Below are 19,171 nucleotides of genomic sequence, written 5' to 3'. Positions count from 1 at the left end.
ACTTCAAAGGAAAGGGAAGAAGTTTATCTAGACTGAAAAATGCCAAGCAGCCTTCAAATACCTAAAGGATAAATTAACTATTGCACCAATACTTAGGGTACCTGACCCAGAAGGTCAATTCGTAGTTATAACAAATGCATCAAGAGAAGGATTAGGAGGCGCATTGGTGCAAGAAGGCCAGGTTATTGACCATGAATCCAGAAATTTGAAAAAATATGAACAAAATTATGCACCACATGCCCTAGAACTAGTGGCAATTGTTCATGCTCTATAGATGTGGAGGCACTATCTAGTTGGAAAGCCTTTCAAACTTTGGTCGAACATGGACTCAAGTACATACTTACCCAGCCTAACCTCAATGCTTGTCAAAGAAGATGGTTAGAGTTTCTAGCAAATTATGACCTCGAGATCAGGTATATCAAGAGTAAAGCAAATAAGGTAGTAGACGCTCTGAGCGAATGAAGGCATATATCAACTATGGTGGCAATAAATACTGGGCTCAAGGGTAAAGAAAATAAGATAGCAGATGCTCTGGGTGGATAAAGGCATATATCAACTATGGTGGCAATAAATGCTAAGCTCAAAGAGAAAGTACTACAGTGTCTACCAAGAGATGATCTTTATAACAAGATCAGTCAAGCACTTCAGAGGGATCCTCAAGATATGGAGGATACCAACTAGAAGAGGATGGACTCTTGAGATACAAAAGTAGAATGTATATACCCAAGGATCTAGAAATTCAAAGGATGATCTTAGGAAAAATTCATGCTGCTCCATATTCAAGACACCATAGGGTGACTAAGACATTGGCTAATATGACACCCTTGTACTTTTGGAAAGGGATGAAGAAATAAATAGTGGAATACGTGGCAAGATACCTCTAATGTCAGGGGGTCAATACAAAGCACCATTACCCAGCTGGGCTATTACACCCAAATGAGATTCCAAAATGGAAATGGCAAATACCATGGACTTTATTCAAGGGCTACCAATGACCCGAAATAGACATAACACCATCCTAGTAGTTGTTAACATGTTTATTTGTTATAGTAATTTTGATTGCATTAAATGATTTGGAGATATGATATTAACATATTAAATTTCTTCCAACAAGAGCACAACGAAGGGGGGAAGCATTGCCAAAGAGGGAATTGGACACGAGGGCACCAACTTGCCATTGAGCCAACCAATATGAGTCCTAACCACCATGGCCATGGGAAAATGAGCTAGGCAAGCAAGGGTGTACCAAGTGTCCACCATGAGCTAAGCAAGTCAACACATTTAATAAGATATATAAAAGTATTCACTTGAGCATTGAAACGAATTAAGAACAATTGTTACCTTTAAGATTTGTCAATCTCAACCCTTCTTGTTAATGACAAAACATGTTCTAGTATAATGGTACCTATGATACTTTCATACATTTGTACATGTACACACATGTATAGGTATGTATGTATACCTAAAATACAACATATACTCAAAACATGTATATTTGGAGTCTGGACTATTACATATATATTTTTATATGTGTATGTTACATAATACAAATATATGTAAATATAATAACTACCATTATAGTAAAACATAAGGGGTAAATTGTCATTCCATCTTTTGTCAATGCATTATTATTTTAAAGTCCAACGGCTTTTTATTCTTTTCGGCCCTTTGAATTTACAAATCAAGAATGTAACTTATGCGCCACCTTTCAAGTCACCTTGTATGTAACTCCCTTTGGAAGAATTATAATTTTAAAAACGAGAATAGCTCGTAGAAACAGAAGAAAAGCAAACCATTCTAAACACTATGACATTCCTCTTCTTCATACCCAATGATTTATAATAGCAGTAGCAGGAATTTAAGTATATACATCAGAGGGCATGATCCAAGCCAGATTCCAGCAATCTATCCAACAGTCAAGACTAGAGGCACCTGTGCATTTGCAGTCTGTCAGGTCGTGTATCTTTCTATATTTTTCCATTGCATTTCTTATGAGTTTGCAGCTCTGAGATCAAGCTAGTTTTGAATAAGGATTAAAATATATTCTAAATTGTGCTAGTTGGATTAGGGCTATGAATGTATGATCTCTAAATGTGCTTAAGCCTTCCAGTTTGCTTGAATTTATGATCAGAACTGACCAATTGTATGTGCATGTAGTGGGCCTAGATAAGAGTTGATTTACCCGTTGCTTATTTATCATCTTTCAAAACTTCAATAAATACGGAAAAGACCCAAACTGTGCGCTCTTATAGAGTAGCATAAGTAATATACCTCTGAGATGAGATAAGGCACCTTTACAGTGTGTAAATGATATTATTATTGTATGCCATGAGACTTTTTAATATGCATACAAGGCCCAAGTTGGGCAGAGAATTTATGATTGTGGTAAACAGAATTATCCACAATTTAGGACAGCCTCATCCGTGAATCATCAAGGACAACCAAGCATGGTCAAGATGGAAGGTGTGAGCTGATATCAAATGGTTGTGGGAAAATTTGCAAGTCAAGAAATGAAAATCAGTAACAAATCAATCATTACACAAATTATAAGAAAAATGACAAACCATGTCAACTGATGGTGGGTAGCAAGGTATAGTCTTGTTTGTCAAGTCGAGCGGTAGGTGATTGAGTACAAAGTACCCACATAAATCCTGGCCAAGGTAGCTTAGTGGAAAACTTGTTTTTGTGATCACTTGAGGTCAGGATAGCTTGCAGTCGGATGGATGAGCTGATGGGAAGGACTCCACAATCTAGCTGACTGTATAGCTGATACTCTAACACCAAGATGCTCAACTAGCAAGACGAGGTCATGTTCCATAGTTGGGAGGTTAAGCCTCTGACAATGCTTCTCCTCTCCATCAAATGCCAAGACTTGCACAAGACAAAGCAAGACTGCATTCTTATTCACTGCAGTATGCGGGTATCTTTCCTCCTTTCATGTTTATTCAAGTTGAGTTAGTTACGAAATTATTTATGGGGTTGTTGCATTAATTTTCTTTCAGATTTAAAAAGTATTGTTCAATTGTATCAAGTAGGAAGTGATCTCTCTCTTTCATTATATATTGATTAGTTATGATGACAATTTATAAAAGCATTAGTTAGATAATGATTTCTCAATTCCATTTTATAGATTGGTTGTTACATATGTTATCAAAGCTTTGGGTTCAACAGTGAACCTTGGGCTCATCATTTTCTTCAAAACTGAAATGCAATGTTGAAATGAGAATAGGATGTGGACCCGAATGACACCTCGGAAGAAACCTCGTCACCCCATCCATTTCTTTCTAATAAACAATGTGCCCGAATTTGACTATTCACAATGTCCTATGCCCAAAGATAATGAGACATTGGCCCATGCTCTAATCAGGATTAAGAAGGAAAGAACTAGGTGCACTCCTGCCAGGAAGGCAATCATAAGAAAAGAACTCATCAAATATGCAATGCTAAACAAATAAACCCACTCATGAAATATTATGCACCTTGTAAAGGGCAGGATAAGCCCAATGAAGGGAACGGGCAAGATACCCAGGGATAGGGTGTCTGATTTCGTTTAAAAGTTATCATAAAGTTTTTCCTTGTACCCTAAGTAGCGGGAAAGTTATGTGAATAAGTGTGGTTGTTGTTGCAACAGAAAAATATATATCTCATTCAATGAGAATAATGAGAACTAATGGCATTTTGTACTTATTCATTTCTGGAGCAAACAATTATTATCATATCTTCTTCCTTTCAGATGTTAAACATATCCATGTAAACATATTATTGATAAATGAATCAACTATATTTCAGGAAACCTAAATCAAACAAAATGGCATACAGTGAAACTCCCAATAATGACCTCGTGCAAAATGAGGCATCCAAAGAGGTTTTTACTCCTGGGGTTCCATGGACCAATTGGTCCAAGTATTACTTGACACAAACTAGAATGGAGAAAATGGAAAAGAGAATGAATGAACTAGTAACCCAACTTGGGCAAGAACGGGAAGACACTCATTCTTCACCCCATCCTAGAGATAAGCCTAAACCATATGCTCAAAGTGAACAAGAAAACAAACCCCCTCCAACACAATTGGAAAATCAAAAGAAAAGCAAAAAGTTAGTGACTTATCTGTTAATATTAAGAACATCAAGCCCCTTGAGTTTTCAGGATCTGAGTCCAAAGATGTCGCTGAGTGGCTGACTGAAATGGAGCAGTACTTCGACAACATCAAGAGTTTCTTCGAGTTCTCAAAGGCTATCTGGGGAGCTTACTAGGGAAGCTGCGACATGGCGGGGAAGCAGTAAAACAGAATTGAACATCAAGACCATTGACATTATATGGGATAAGTTTGTCACCATCTTAAAAAATTGACGGTTACCTCAGGTCTTTTATGATCAAAAGTTGTTAGATTTTCAAAATTTCAGCCAAGGGGACCTGACAATAAACAGGTATCAAGAAAGGTTCACCTAACTTTTGAAATATGTTCTTGCTTGCTAGCAAGACAGGATCTTCAAGGTCAAAAAATTTATCATGGGCCTAAATAACAGGATTGGGGAAGCCTTGATGTGATAGCATCCCAAACCATGGAAAAGGCCCTTGAAAAGGCCATCCAACTAGAACAAAAGGTAAAGAAGGATGATTCCATTTGTGATAACAAGAGGAAGGACAATTAGAGCCCATTTAGTTCCAAACCAAGAACAAACCAAGAACTCATAAGAGTTATTTAAGAACTTAAAACTAACAAACCCAACTTCAAGGTAAACAATAAAGGGAACTCCAGCAACAACAATGACAGCAATGGAAAAGAATACAAAGACCTACTAAAGGTTGTTGGGTTTCTGGTGGAGACCTTTATATCAACCAATGTCCTAGTAAGGGCACAACCAACCAACAAGCACATCCTCCCTTACAACCTTAGCAAATTGTCTTCCAGCAGAGGATTCATGCAGCCTTGGACAACCGTCAAGCAGAACAGCAACTAGGCCACATAGAAACCCTGAGTAAGATATATGGAAACCCCATTTCTACTAGAGCACAAAGTGTTTTATATCTCCAAAATTATTAAGTAGATTTACAAAAAGAACTAGATTTACGGCAAGTTCTTGGACTGTTGAATATGCAAACTAGTCAAAGGCTCAAGTAGATCAATGTTCTTTTAAGCTCAGGTAGACTTTCCAAACTCCTCTACCGAAGTTAATCTATATTTAGCACCTCTAAGGTCCTATGACATTATAATAGGGATAAATTGGCTTAGGAAGCACAAGGCGAAAGTGGACTATCTAGTGAAGACAGTATAATGTGTAGATGACCTAGGGAATCTAATAAGCATTCAAGGAATATTACATTAAGTAAAAGCACGTTAAATATCAGCTATGCAACTTAAGAGACATAGGAGAAAAGGGTGTGACATATTTGTTGTAAGAGTGGAGGATCTAAGGGAAACCTTGGAAAAAGTATATCAAGATTGTTACATTCTTGAGGATGGTGTGATTAGGGAAGGGATGAAGGAATCCTTTGCAAAAAAAAACCCCAATCTTAGGAACTATCAGGACGTGTTTTCAGAAGAACTATCTAGCTTACCCCCTTCTACGATATTTGATTTTACAATAGATTTGGTACCAAGAGCAGAGCCCATATCAAGAGCTCCATATAGAATGACTAATATAGAAATGATAAGAGTTACGAGTACAGTTATAGGAATTACTGGATAAAAAGCTCATCTGTCCTAGCATCTCTCCTTGGCCCCAATGTTGTTTGTGAAGAGAAAGGATGGAACCATGAGGTTATGAATTGATTATAGGATGCTCAATAAGGTCACCATCAAAAATAGATACCCACTTCTCAGGATAGATGATTTATTCGATTAGATTAGAGGAGCCGCAGTGTTTTCTAAAATTGATCTCAGATCGAGTTACCACCAGCTTCGGATTGAGGAAGACATTCATAAAACTGCTTTTAGAACCTATGCCTTCCATAAAACAATCTATTATGGAAGTTCAGCTTCCTTAGGTGCCTTCGACAAAATAGCTAAAAAGATATGAGAATTCTTGAAGGATCTTCATGAAACGTCCAACAAAAGCCGCACTTTCTTCTAAAAATATGTTGTTTTATGTCATGATGGATGAGAAGATGTCTTTCCAAGCACATCGTAAGAAGATCAAAAACATTCATGACCAGCTCAAGGTTATTAGCTACAAGATGGAAGGATAAGATATGGTAGTGATCATGTTAAAAAGCCTACCCTGATTGTACTAGCATTTCATTGAGATGCTCAACATCAATTCTACTAGTGTTGACTTAATGTTTCCTAATCTTTGTAACAAGCTTCTACGCCACGATAGGTGTAAGTGAAAGATTGGTAGCAATGCTAAAGCCTTAGACAAGAACAAAGGTAAACCTCTATCCTCCCAAAAAAAAAGCTCTGAGTAAATCCTTGGCATCTTTCAAGAAGAGAAGTGTCAAAACAATTATTGCAACAAGTTTGGTCATGTGAAGATAGATTTCAAGAAACAATTGTAATTAGAAGGGTCTCAACACAAGGCCCAAGCTGCTATGCTTTCTAATTAGGAGTCTATCTCCTATGCATTCATAACCACATGCCCATCAAATCATGAGACACCATAGGCTTGTACATTGACTCAAGCGCCTCTTGGCGTTCCACACATCATCAAGACTGGTTCACAAAGTTCACACCTTTCTCTTATTTATGGGTCTTTGGAGGAAGCGAGGGGTATATAATTGTCAACAAAGGCAATGTTTAGATTTCACTTTGTGGGATAGATTTGATCTTTCTCAATATATACTTTTTCAGAGGTATAAAGCTCAATCTATTGTCCTCAATCAGATTATGTATCATTCTCTAGAACTAGATATCGTCTTCAATTTGCAAACATGTAGTATTGTTAATAGGGAGTCCCACATTACAGTTGCAATTAGTCTTGAAGATCATCATCTTTACAAACTTCTTGATACAGAGGATACTTAGGAATAGACCATGTCACCGAAAAGTACTTACAACAACAAACTTTGGCATTAGCGGAATGGGCACTTGAATACCCACTATCTCTCTTTGTTGGCTCTAAATAGTCTAGTTGTTGAATTACCTTAGATTCGGACATGGAATTATGGCATTTGTGGAGCATGCTAGACTAGGAAGCAACATCACACTCCACTTCCAGATAGTGACACTTGAAGGGCTATGACCACTCCATTAATCACACAATTCAAGTATTTTCTGCCATTTGTTGATTACTTCAGCAGGAAAATGTAATTGTATTTTCTTCAGCGTAAATCAAAGGTGTTTTGTATGTTTCATAAGTTAAATGCTTTAGTGAAAAAAGAGTCAAGTTGTCAAATTATCACTCTTTAGTCCAACAATGGTGGAGAATTTTTCTCGTCTAAGTTACCCAACTTTTGTGCATCACATGTCATTAAGCATTAACTTACTACACCTTACACCTCACACTAGATTAATGTTGTGGAGCAAAGGAATCATATAGTCATTGAGATGGCTCTATTGATGTTGAAGCATACAAATGTTCCAAAGAATATTTGGGCAGAGGAGGTATTTAATACATTGTATTCTGAATCAATCTCTCATACAAATCGCTAAGAAGATGACCCCCATAGGAAGCGTGGTCTGGACAAAAGTCCAAAATCAGTCATCTGAAGGTTTTTGGCTCTATAAGTATAGATTATGTTTGGATTCCAAATGCCAAGTGCACCAAACTAGATTCCAAGACTCTAAAACTGATGCTCACAGGGTATAGTTGATGATGATACCAATCATCTCATATTCAGTCCAAATGTGGTGTTTGATGAAGAATGAGGTCCATTTCACCATTCTTCTCAAATTCTGAGCCTTGAGGATCAGTCTCCACGAGTTGCAGGTTTGGATGTTCATCTAATATTTGATGCACCTAATGAGAGGGATTTAGATGACATTGTACCACTTGCCCCTACTTAGGACATTTGGGCTCTACATCCAGATGTTCCAGGTGATGTTCCTCTCAAAACGGATGTTGGTTCTGCTACTCTCTAGCCTAAGTGGTGGGCCAAGACCACTAGTGATTTTCATGATGATGAACTTGTTGAGACTAGATCTGTTCTGAATAGGAGCAAGCAGAGTACCACAGTTAACTTTTCTTGTACAGAGAACTTTTGAACCTCAAACATATTTAAACGCTAAAGGATGCTAGCGGGAGACGAGTTATGGCAGCTGAGCATCAAAGTCTCAGGAAAAATAACACTTGGGTGTTGTTAGATCTTCCACCAGGGAAGAAGCCTATTCGCTGCAAATGGCTGTATAAGAGCAAGTATAAGGTTGATAGCACACTTCAGAATTACGAAGCATGGTTAGTAGCTAAAAGGTTTTCAGGGGAAGAGGGCATTGAATGTAAGAAGATATGCTCCCACTGCTAAAACAAGAACCTTGGTCTTGTCCTTGTCCTAGTCAAGAGTGTTTTTCTCAATGGTAGTTTACAGGAAGAGATGTACATGACACAGCCTCCAGGTCTTCAAGTTGCCAATAAAGACCACTTGGCTTGCAAATATGTAAAAGCTCTCTATGGCCTCAAACGGGCTCCACAAGCATGGTTTGCCAAGATTGATAAGTAATGATAGATCAAAAGTTTCAGCACAATCCTTCTAATTCTTTTGTATGTTAAGCCTATTAGTGGTGAGATTCTTATTCTTGTCATCTATGTTGATTATATGATCATTACCAGTAGTGCAACACATATGGTCGAGTAGGTCCAACAGAATTTGTGCTAGATTTTCGATATAACAGATTTGGAGCTTCTCCCTTATTGTCTTGGTGTAAAGGTTTGGCAAACAAGTTCCTCCATCTTCATTTCTCAATCATATTATGTCAAAAGTTTGTTGGATAAGTATCGGATGCATCAATGCAAACTAGCATTTACACCTGTAGAGAAAGGGCTAAAACTTTCAGCTAAATCAGATTCACTAGTGGTGGACGAATCACCATTCAGGAAACTAGTGGGAGACCTCCTCTATCTCACTACAATTACACCTAACATCAGCTATGTTATGAACTACATTTCTCAATTCATGATAGCTCCAAAAGCTGAATATTGGGTTGTAGGAAAGTGTGTGTTAAGATATGTGAAGGCCATTTCTGATTTTGGCATTCCCTGCGATAAAAGCACAGATCTACAACGCATTGGCTCTACAAACTCAGAATGGGGCAGTTCTACTGACAACAAGAAGTCTACTTATGGGTACATTTTCAGTTTGAGCACAAGTGCAATCACACGGACCAGCAAGAACCAGCACGTAGTAGCTCTCTCCTCTACAGAAACTAAATATTGGGTCATTGTTAAGGCAGCTAGTGAGGTAGTTTGACTTCAACAAATGCCAGTAGACATGCATATGCCTCAAGTCGGACCTACTCCCTTATTCTGTGATAATCAGGAGAATTTTGAAGTTAGTCAAAAATCCAGTCTTCCACGAGCAGATAAAGCATGTTGACCTTCAGTGTCATTTCATCCACCAGCTTGTTGAAGCTGGATAACTGACATTGCAATATGTCCCTACTGAGGACCAGACTGCAGATATAATCACCAAATTTCGCCATCCAGAAACGTTTGTCAAGTTTAGTGGAAAATTGGTGTAGTTGATAGAATGATCATTAAGGGAGGGTACTAAACTATTTTTAATATCCTAGACTCTTGATATTTTAAGCTCGTTATTTTAGAATCTTAGTTAATGGTCATTTTAGTTCTATTTTTTAATTGTCTTAAACATATTTTTATTCGTCGTCTTTATTTACATGGCTCTTCTCAGTTTGTAAACTCTATAATTATTCTTTGTATTTGAATAATACAATAGTCAAGTTTTCTGTTTTTCATTTCATTAGCATATTTGAATCCAGTCCATATCGAAAACTCTTTTTAATCCTTTGTACCATTGAACTTTTGTCAACTGAAATTATACAGAGTCAGCTTTTTTTGCATTTTCCTCAATCATTTGTTTTGTTCAATTATTCCTTCAAGGCATCCTTCTTCATTGGTCCTGATTATTCTTTTTGTTAGAGTGTGTAGCTGCAGAAGACATTTTTCATTCCTACTATGGCTTCAATATTTTGGTTGTATGTATGTGATGCCTATCCTCAGCGATGCATACTAAGACTGCAGTAGGTCCTCAATACTGGATAGTGTTCATATGTAAAGTTACAGTTCTTAAGGTTAATGACGAGCTCTCAGCATTAGAAAAAGAGAAGTCTTGGTTGCGTGGCCATCTGGATCAACAGTCAACATGTTGCAGTTGAAGAGACCTTGTGGACTGTTGAAGTCATTGATTCTATGTGGTGTCATCGATTTTGTAACTGTGGCATCTCTTTGTGTTCTCCGAGTGTTGCATTCTTTGGAAAAAGAAAGACAAAGTTATGGAAGGGTCTTCTTAACGTCTGCAGTTGGAAGGTCATGGAAAAGCATTCGAAGAGTTGACAGTTTCTCTTTCAGCTCATAAGACTAAACAGCAATGCTAGTAGTTTGGTGGTTGATAATATAAGCATTCAATGATATGCAGCGTATTTTGTCTAATGTATGAAGGTAAAAATACTTGTATTGTTCTGAGATTCCAATGAGTGACTATTCATATCTATCATATATAATTACTTGAGTGAATCTTTTGTACATGGTATTGGTTCACCGTGAGTTCTTTGCGTGCTTATTATGTGGTGTAACATCAGAACTATTACGCTAATAGATAGCTTCTATTATCAGTTAATGGTTATCTATTTGTAATCTATTGTAAATATTAGAATGTTTATATTTCTAATATTTAGTTAGGCTGTAGATAACTGTTTGTTTTCTATCAGCTAGAATAGAAAATTTCTATTCTTTACAATCATTTCCTAAGGAAACATCGTTTCATTCTTTTGTATATATTGACCTTTCAGTCTCTATTAATTTAAAGCGAGTATTTTACCAATTACTTCGTGATATGGAATCAATACTTTAGATTTTATCAATAATCATAATTTCTTTGTCAAAATTATCAGATCCTTCATCTTGAAATTATTTCGTGATTTTTTTCTTCCAACAGCATTGGTTCGTGTAGGTTTGTTTTCGTCCATCTGCAACTCACAATTTTTTTTGCAACTGGAAATCACGTCTACTATTTGTTCAAAATCGCAGATGATTTTTTTTGCTAAAAATTGCATCGAATATCTTTTTCAAACTTGCATCTGGTGTGTGCTCAAAATTGCATCTGATATTTGCTCCAAATTGCATCTGATATACTGCTCAGCGACGGTTTTTTGGTGTGCAAATCGCGTGTCTGCAACTCGCATCTAAAACAGCTCGCAATGGGTGTATTGAGTCTGGACAACACCATTATTTTCGTCCAGCTCCTGCGGCCTCAGATCTCTGCAATCTGCCATTTTTCTGGTCCAGTTCTACAATTATTTTGCCTAATCCACCATTGTTGGCTGGCTAGGTTTTTTTGTTTGAAAACACTAATTTTTTGGCTCGATAAATTTTCTAATTACAAATTCTTGTTGGGTTTCTCAAGAGCTTGACTGGGTTGTCAGATTTTTCTGGTTGCCTCAATTTTTTAGCTAGCGGATCCGAAAATCGACAACATATTCTTTTTGGGTTTTTCGAGCTGTCTAGGTACCCCTTCAATTTTTTGGATCTTCCATTTTCTTCCTCGAAGTACGTGTCTTCACAAATTTTCACGCTTTTCCATTGAAAAATGTGTTATGGCATCTCTAACTAATATTCTGCTCGAGGGCAATTCAAAATTCAATGGTCAGAATTATAACACATGGAAGCAGCAAATACTAGCAATCTTTGAATATCGGAATACTAATCAGATTGTTCTGGGTGTTATACAACGTCTGACTACAATTGGTACTAATCAGGATACATGGGATCTAAATAATTGGGAGGCGGTGATGCTTCTCAAATTATCTATAGCTGATGATCAGCTCCCTCAAATTCTATCCAACAAAACAGTTGCCAAGATATGGGAGCATATAAAGAAACTTCAAGAGACTTCAGGCAAAAGCAAAGCCTTCTTTATGAAGAACACTACGTTTTCTATTGTGATGGATGAGCGGAAATTGCTCTAGGAATACCTGAATAGGATTCTGGAAATCCATGATCAATTACTTGCTTGTCATAACCCTCAAAAGTTTGCCCCAAGTCCTACAAGCATTTTATCGAAACTCTCAAAATCACTTCTACTGGTGTTGATTTGAAGTTCACAGACCTCTGCAAACTTTTGCTTCAACAAGATCAGTTAAAACAACAATTCGATAGCAATTCCAACTCCACCTCCACAGAGAAAGCCTTTACTGCTAAATCCTTTCAGAAGGATAAAGGCAAGTCTCAGCAGTCTTCTCAGAAGAAGTCTTCTGCTCCAGCTTCAGAAGGCTCCAAGAAAGAGAGCAATCAATGCAACTATTGCCACAAGTTTGGTGACATGAAGGTTGAATGTCGAAAACACTTAGCTGCACAATCTAAGCAATCTGGTTTGTAGCCCAAAGCGAACAAGGCAGAGCACACTGAGCAGACCAAATTTACCTTGTACGTCTTCATGGCTAAAAGACCTACAGATCATGTGAAGTCATCTCCCTGGTACATTGATTCAAGTACATCTCGTCATTTTACCCACCGCAGAGACTGGTTCACTAACTACCAACCTTATTCAGATTATGTCATTTTTGGTAACAAAGAAGAGTACAATGTTGTCAACAAAGGCAACGTTCAGATTCAGCCTGCTGGGAGGAATCTGATTTTCCTCGATGTGTACTATGTTCCAGGGATGGAACTAAATCTACTCTCAGTTAGTCAGATGGATGTCACCTACAATTCACATCAGTGTACCATCATTAATAGGGTGACTTAGTCTACTGTTGCAGTGGGTCTTGAGGATCCTGGTCTTTTCAGACTTTTTGATTTTGGTGATTTTTGAAACTTAGTTATGGCTACTCAGCGGTCTTCTATCAGCACACTTTGGCATCAATGGTATGGGTACTTAAATGTGCATTATCTCTCTCATCTTGCTTGGGAAGAACTTGTCCTCACTTTGCCAGATATAAAAACTCAGCAGCTTAACGTTTGTGATGCATGCTAGGCCAGGAAGCAACATCGCACACCTTTCACCAGTGGCAATTCATGGCGAGCTACTCAGGTACTTCAGCTTATTCATGTCGATATCAATGGCCCTATGGCCACTCCTTGTGTTCTTGGGTCCAGGTATTTTATTGTTGTTTGTTGATGATATTAGTAGAAGATGTGGGTATATTTTCTTTAAAAGAAATCAGATGCATTTCCTATATTTCAGAAGTTTAAACCTTTAGTTGAAAAAGAGTCTAGGAAATATATTATTACTCTTAGGTCAGACAATGCGGGGGGAGTGCTTTTGTTCTAATGAATTCTCTAATGTCTTGGATACTCATGACATCAAACGCTAGTTGACCACACTTCACACACCACAACATAACAATGTAATTGAACATCAAAACAGAACAATCACCAAGATGGCTCGATCCATGCTCGAACACATAAATGTTTCGAAGACATTTTAGGTAGGAGCAGTTAGAATTGCAGTTTATCTTTCGAACCGATCACCCACAATGGTGGTCAAAGGTAAGACTTTGAAAGAGGCCTAGTCAAGTCACTTGAAGGTTTTTGGCTCTCTTGCATTTGTTTAGATCCTTGATGCAACATGCACCAAGTTGGATGCCAAGAGTCAAAAACTCATACTTACTAGCTACAGTAGACACTGAGACATCTCGTCTCCTATACAATCGTGATGTAGTCTTTGATGAGCAGCGAGGATCATTCATGCATGTTTCTCTTGTTCGTGATCCAGTAGACCAACTTATGAAGGCTCATGATTTAGGAACAAGGCCCCCCAAATGAGAGGGCTCCAGTAGCTCCTATGGCTCCAATTATACCAATGATCCTTGTACAGACACCTCCACCTCCTAAAAGATCACCCAGATAGTAGATGCTTCACATGAGTTTGATCTAGATTCTTCCGATGAGGAACTTGATCATATAGCTTCTCCTAATACTAATGTTGGGCATTCTCCTCTCGCCTAAGTGGTGGGCTAAGACACTTGTTGATCTAACGTGATGATGAGCTCATTGATGGGAGAACTGCTTAGAAAAGAGAAAACCTACAGAGTTTGTTAAATTTGTTCTCATGGCCAACATTCACAAGTGTGTTTGAACCTCAAACATACTCTGAGGCTAAAGAAATTCCAAAGTGGGAACAAGCCATGACATCTGAACACCAGAGCAAAAGGCTTTTCTCAGCATTAGGACATTGATTATGAGGAGACCTTTGCTCCTATTTCAAAGATGAGCACAATTAGATTAGTCCTAGCCATGGCAGCACAATTTGGTTAGAAGGTCCATCAGATGGATGTCAAGAGTACTTTCCTGAATGATGATCTCCATGAGGCAACCTCTTGGTTTCAAGGTTTCCATTAAAGAACATCAAGTTCTCAGACTAGTGAAAGCTCTCTATGGCTTGAAGCAAGCCCCTAGGGCATGGTACATGAAAATCAATAAGTGCCTCAATGATCAAGGCTTCTATAGAAGTTCTTCAGACTCAAATTTGTACATCAAGAATACGGACAATGACATCATCCTTCTGGTTATTTATGTGGATGATTTGATCATCAATGGTAGTTCAGCATCTTTGATTTAAGAAATCAAATAGAACTTATGCCAATCTTTTGATATTACTGACCTTGGGCTCATGCATTATTGCCTAGGTGTGGAGGTTTGGCAACAATCTTCTAGTTATTCATCTCTTAGTCTAAATATGTCAAGGCTCTATTACACAAATTTTGTATGCAGGATTGCAAGCTTGCATCTACACCCTGATGGAGCCTAAACTTTTGGCCTCCATTTATGAAATGCTATTGGAGATAATCATAGATGTCAAAAGCCAAGGATAAAATGGAACGAAGATTTAATGAGTTCAGTAAGATGGGTGAACATAACTCTAGAATTGATGTTGTTATTGATAACATATGAATTCTTAGGACATAGAAATCCCTGATCCAGTAAATCCAGGAATATTGTTGCAGATATGGAAACTTGTCATGCACCTTTGATTAGTTTGGCAAATAGACTTTTGCAAATGGTACCACCAACATTGAGATTTATTTTAGATGGAGAGATGCCACATTACCTGCTTTCAAAGGACCTTATTTTGCACATTATTGGTCAAATAACTATATCTGGAGGAACATATCGAGCATTGGAATTTACTATGGAAGATAGAATGACATTGTGCAACATGGTTGTTGAAGCGGGAGGGAAGAATGGTGTTGTTCCAGCAGATCAGATAACTTTTGATTATCTTGAGGGTAAGGTAACGTCTAGTTTTGAACCACAGTATAGAGATGAAGCAACCAGATATTTCAAAGAATATAAGTTTGATGTTTCCAAATTTAAAACCGTTAGTTGCAAAGCCTCACTCGCCCAACAATCGCGCTTTAGCAAGGGGATGCAGGCATGTACAGATAGACAAAATCTACATTGGTTCATGCACTGGTGGAAAAATACAAGACTTTTTGGCTGTTGCTAAACTTTTCTCTTCTGTGGGCAAAAAGGTCAAAGTGCCAACCTTTCTAGTACCTGCCACACAAAGGGTGTGGATGGATCTTTACACTCTTCTTGTACCAGGAGCCAATGGCAAGACGTGTGCCCAAATTTTTGAGGAAGCGGGTTTGTGATACTCCAGCAAATCCAAACTGTGGAGCTTGCCTCGGGGGGCCTAGAGATGCATATGCTCCCATGAATGAACCTCAGGTTTGTGTTTCCACTACAAATCGGAACTTTCCTGGGAGAATGGGTCATTAAGAAGGTCAAATCTATTTGGCTTCTCTATACACAGCAACGGCATCAGCTCTCATTGGATTTGTTACTGATCCAAGAGATTTCCTATAAACATAAATGAAATCTTTATTATACAGATGAGTTTAATGTGTTTCAGCCATGGAAATATAATTCATGGAGAAGTTACATATTGAGAGCCCTGCTTCAAACGAAAGTATAGGATTGATGTATTCGAGCCCTCATATCGTCGTCATAAGAAGCCATAAGTGTGGACGGCAGCAAACAGAGAAGAACGAATGATACCGCCTATAAACAACTGATTCTCTATGCTTCTTTCTCGCCTCTGTACCAAGCGCCAAGAGATTCACATACAGTGATAAATTTACTTAATGGAGCAATACTAAGCATTGGTTCAAATAGCTGAATGAAATATCAAACATGGAATTCGGGAGAAGGCGTGTAGAAACTAGTATTGTGTATGATGATGTGTCAAGGAGAGACAAAACTGAAGGACACGTAACCATGGTTCCAGCGATTTATCATAGAAGGCGATGGCATGAGTGCCTTCAGGAACCTCTGTGCCTGTGGAAAGAATGAAACAGTATATGTTAAATTATATGCCTTATAAATCCTGAGAGAGTAATAGCAGTAAAACAAAATATTTTGTTTAAGTCAGGATAAACACATTATTATTATTTTTAATAATAATCAATAGTCATGGGGATTAGTTATGAGGAGTCATTGGATTTAAAGAAAGAGAAGCAACTTTTAGAATTAAAGGATATAAGTAGGAGACCTAGACATAAGAAGAAACAAGACATTGTAATATCCACACATCCGAACAACTACATTTATATTCTCTTAGGAGAGAAGTATTTTTATTTTATTATTTTATGGAGGAATAAAGGGTCTATTATGATTTTGTAATATAAATTCCATTATTTTATTTTTAAAATAAAATAAAATGTCTTTTGTTTGTTTTTGAATGGCGTGGAGATTTAAACTACAAGCGAATCGTCCTTTGTAATTAATTTTTGGAATTTTGTATACAATTTTGATATCAGATAAGTGGACATCGTCAATTAGCATTTTAAATTTGATCATCATAGGTGTTGTGAAATATTAAATTGTTTCCGCACCTCGATCCAATTTGTCTCCTTCTCAGTGGAGTTAAAATTCAATCTGGACTAATTTAAGATTGCATTATAATTGGTCTGTCGCATCTGGATTATTAAAATTGTTGGCAGTATAAGTGCATTAAACATTATGAAGTTGTACGTAAAAATTAACCAAAGTTGACTCTATCGCCCAGATTAACAAAGCACTGGTCTTGTTATTAAAGTCAAAAAATTTAAAATATCCTTCCTAAAAAATAATCAAATTCATTATTATTAAAATTTTATCTAAATACTCAACATCCAGTTTCATTTTAATTGAGTTTAAGGACCTTGCCAGTCGGAGAACTCCAAAGTTTAAATTCACTATAGAAAAGCCTTGAATCGGACAGTCAGCGTTTGAGGTGATGGTTTACCTGCCTGGGTGTAGCGGAGCCTGAAGTGCAGGGGAATCTAAGCGATTTTCGTTCGTTGGCCAAAATTTGATTGAGAGATCCTATCGGAGAAAGTGGCAAGCTCTTGGATTTCCAATCCGCAGTTTTGGGAACCAACACACCCATGGAGAAATTCTCAAGTTATCAGCCAAGTCTGATTCTCCTCCGGTTCATCACACTACATGCAAGCAACTAGTATATGCCTCATCTACCTCTCTACTAGTAAGCTTGATATCAGATTTGCGGACAGCTACATCTCCTGCTTTATGACAGCTCACAAGGTTGATCAGTGGATGTCAGCAAAGCGTGTGCTTCATAATGTGAACTACAAATTATGGACTTCTTTACTCTCGGAGTTCTAATCCTAGACTTAGTGGGTTCACATATTCAAATTGGGTTGGCTTTGTTAACGATAAAAAGTCAATTCGTGTTCAGTTTGGGATTTGGTGCCGTCACATGGACCAGTAAGAAGCAGCAAGTAGTTTCTCTCTCCTCCGCAAAGGCTAAATACAAAGGAATTGTTAAGGCGGGATGTAAAGTTGTTTGGCTTCGTCAAATGCTTGGGGATGTACAGACACCAGTAGGACCGACCACCTTGTTTGTTGATAATGAAGGCGTTATCAAATTTGCACGAAATCCAGTCTTCTATGAACGAACCAAGCATGTGAATGTTCACTATCACTACATACGACAATTGGTTCAAGACAGGACAATAGACTTGCAGTATGTTCCTACCATGGATCAGACTGCAGACATTCTTACCAAGCCTCTTGGTCCTAATAAGTTTGTCAAATTTAGAGGACAGCTTGGTGTTGTGGATAAATTAACCATTAAGGGAGGGTATTACGATAATAGATATCTTCTGCTACTAGTTAATGGTTATCTATTTGTGATCTATTGTAAAGATTAGAATGTTCCTAATATTTAGTTGGGTTGTAGATAATTATATGATTTTTGTCAGCTAGAATAGAAAGTTTCTATTCTTTACAATCATTTCCTACGGAAACATCATTTCATTCTTTTGTATACATTGACCTCTCGGTCTCTGTTAATATAAAGCAAGTATTTTACCATAAGAATTGCCTGAAGACATTCATCATTTTTATGTGTGAGATTTATTTGAGTCTATCTATTGTTCGAAAAAATCAGTGTGGTGTTTTTCGTAAGGTTAAATCTGGACTCCTATTATTATTGAATAAAGATCTTTTTGTGTCGCTGTCACCCTCAAGTGGAGGGTTTTCCCAGGATAGTCCTTGTGTCTATCTGATTTTTGTATTTGTTTTAGAAATATTCTCTCTATTTATATTATTTTGGTTCAAATTAACATGCTATCAGAACAGGTTTGTGCAAAGATCCAGAACCAGCATTATTCAAGCAATGAAATATTATTTTCTTCTTTAATTTGAATCTCCCAAGGTTTCAAAATGATGAATAGACTCAGAAGATACATTGGATGGTGCATCTAATCTTACATCATGGAAATTCAGAGTCCTTGCACTAGAAAAGAATGAAATTCTAGACGATGTGACTACTAATGTGGCTTAGAGAACAGATGATACTGAGGTAGCTCAATGGGGGGAAAATAACATTATGGCAAGCAAGATAGTGATTTGAGTCTATAAAGGATCATCTTGTGGCTGTTATATTCAAGTTAAATTCAGCTAAAGAAAATGTTCGACTTTGAAAAGTTTGTTTGAATTCAACAATACCAGCAGATCTCTTGCTCTAAGACATCAGCTTCTCCATATAAAAATGGCTAGAGTAGAACCTGTTATCTCTATCTTATGAAGATTACAGAATTGAAAGATCGGT

The 19,171-nt window shown here is 37.5% G+C and overlaps 1 protein-coding gene and 1 pseudogene across 1 annotated transcript in view; one reads left to right on the top strand and one right to left on the bottom strand.

Moving 5' to 3' along the window:
* Positions 1–19,171, bottom strand: part of ER (enhancer of rudimentary protein) — a 79,081-nt gene that overhangs the window by 43,261 nt on the left and 16,649 nt on the right. The gene's annotated exons all lie outside the window — the stretch shown is intronic.
* Positions 15,028–16,363, top strand: LOC149558095 (3-isopropylmalate dehydratase large subunit, chloroplastic pseudogene; annotated as a pseudogene).

Source organism: Cupressus sempervirens, chromosome 5 (genome assembly GCF_028749045.1).
Source record: "Cupressus sempervirens isolate cs-2001-9-10 chromosome 5, ASM2874904v1, whole genome shotgun sequence".
Classification (NCBI taxonomy): domain Eukaryota; kingdom Viridiplantae; phylum Streptophyta; class Pinopsida; order Cupressales; family Cupressaceae; genus Cupressus; species Cupressus sempervirens.
Note: the sequence above shows the minus strand (reverse complement) of the source record. Positions and strands in the feature narration are given on the sequence as shown.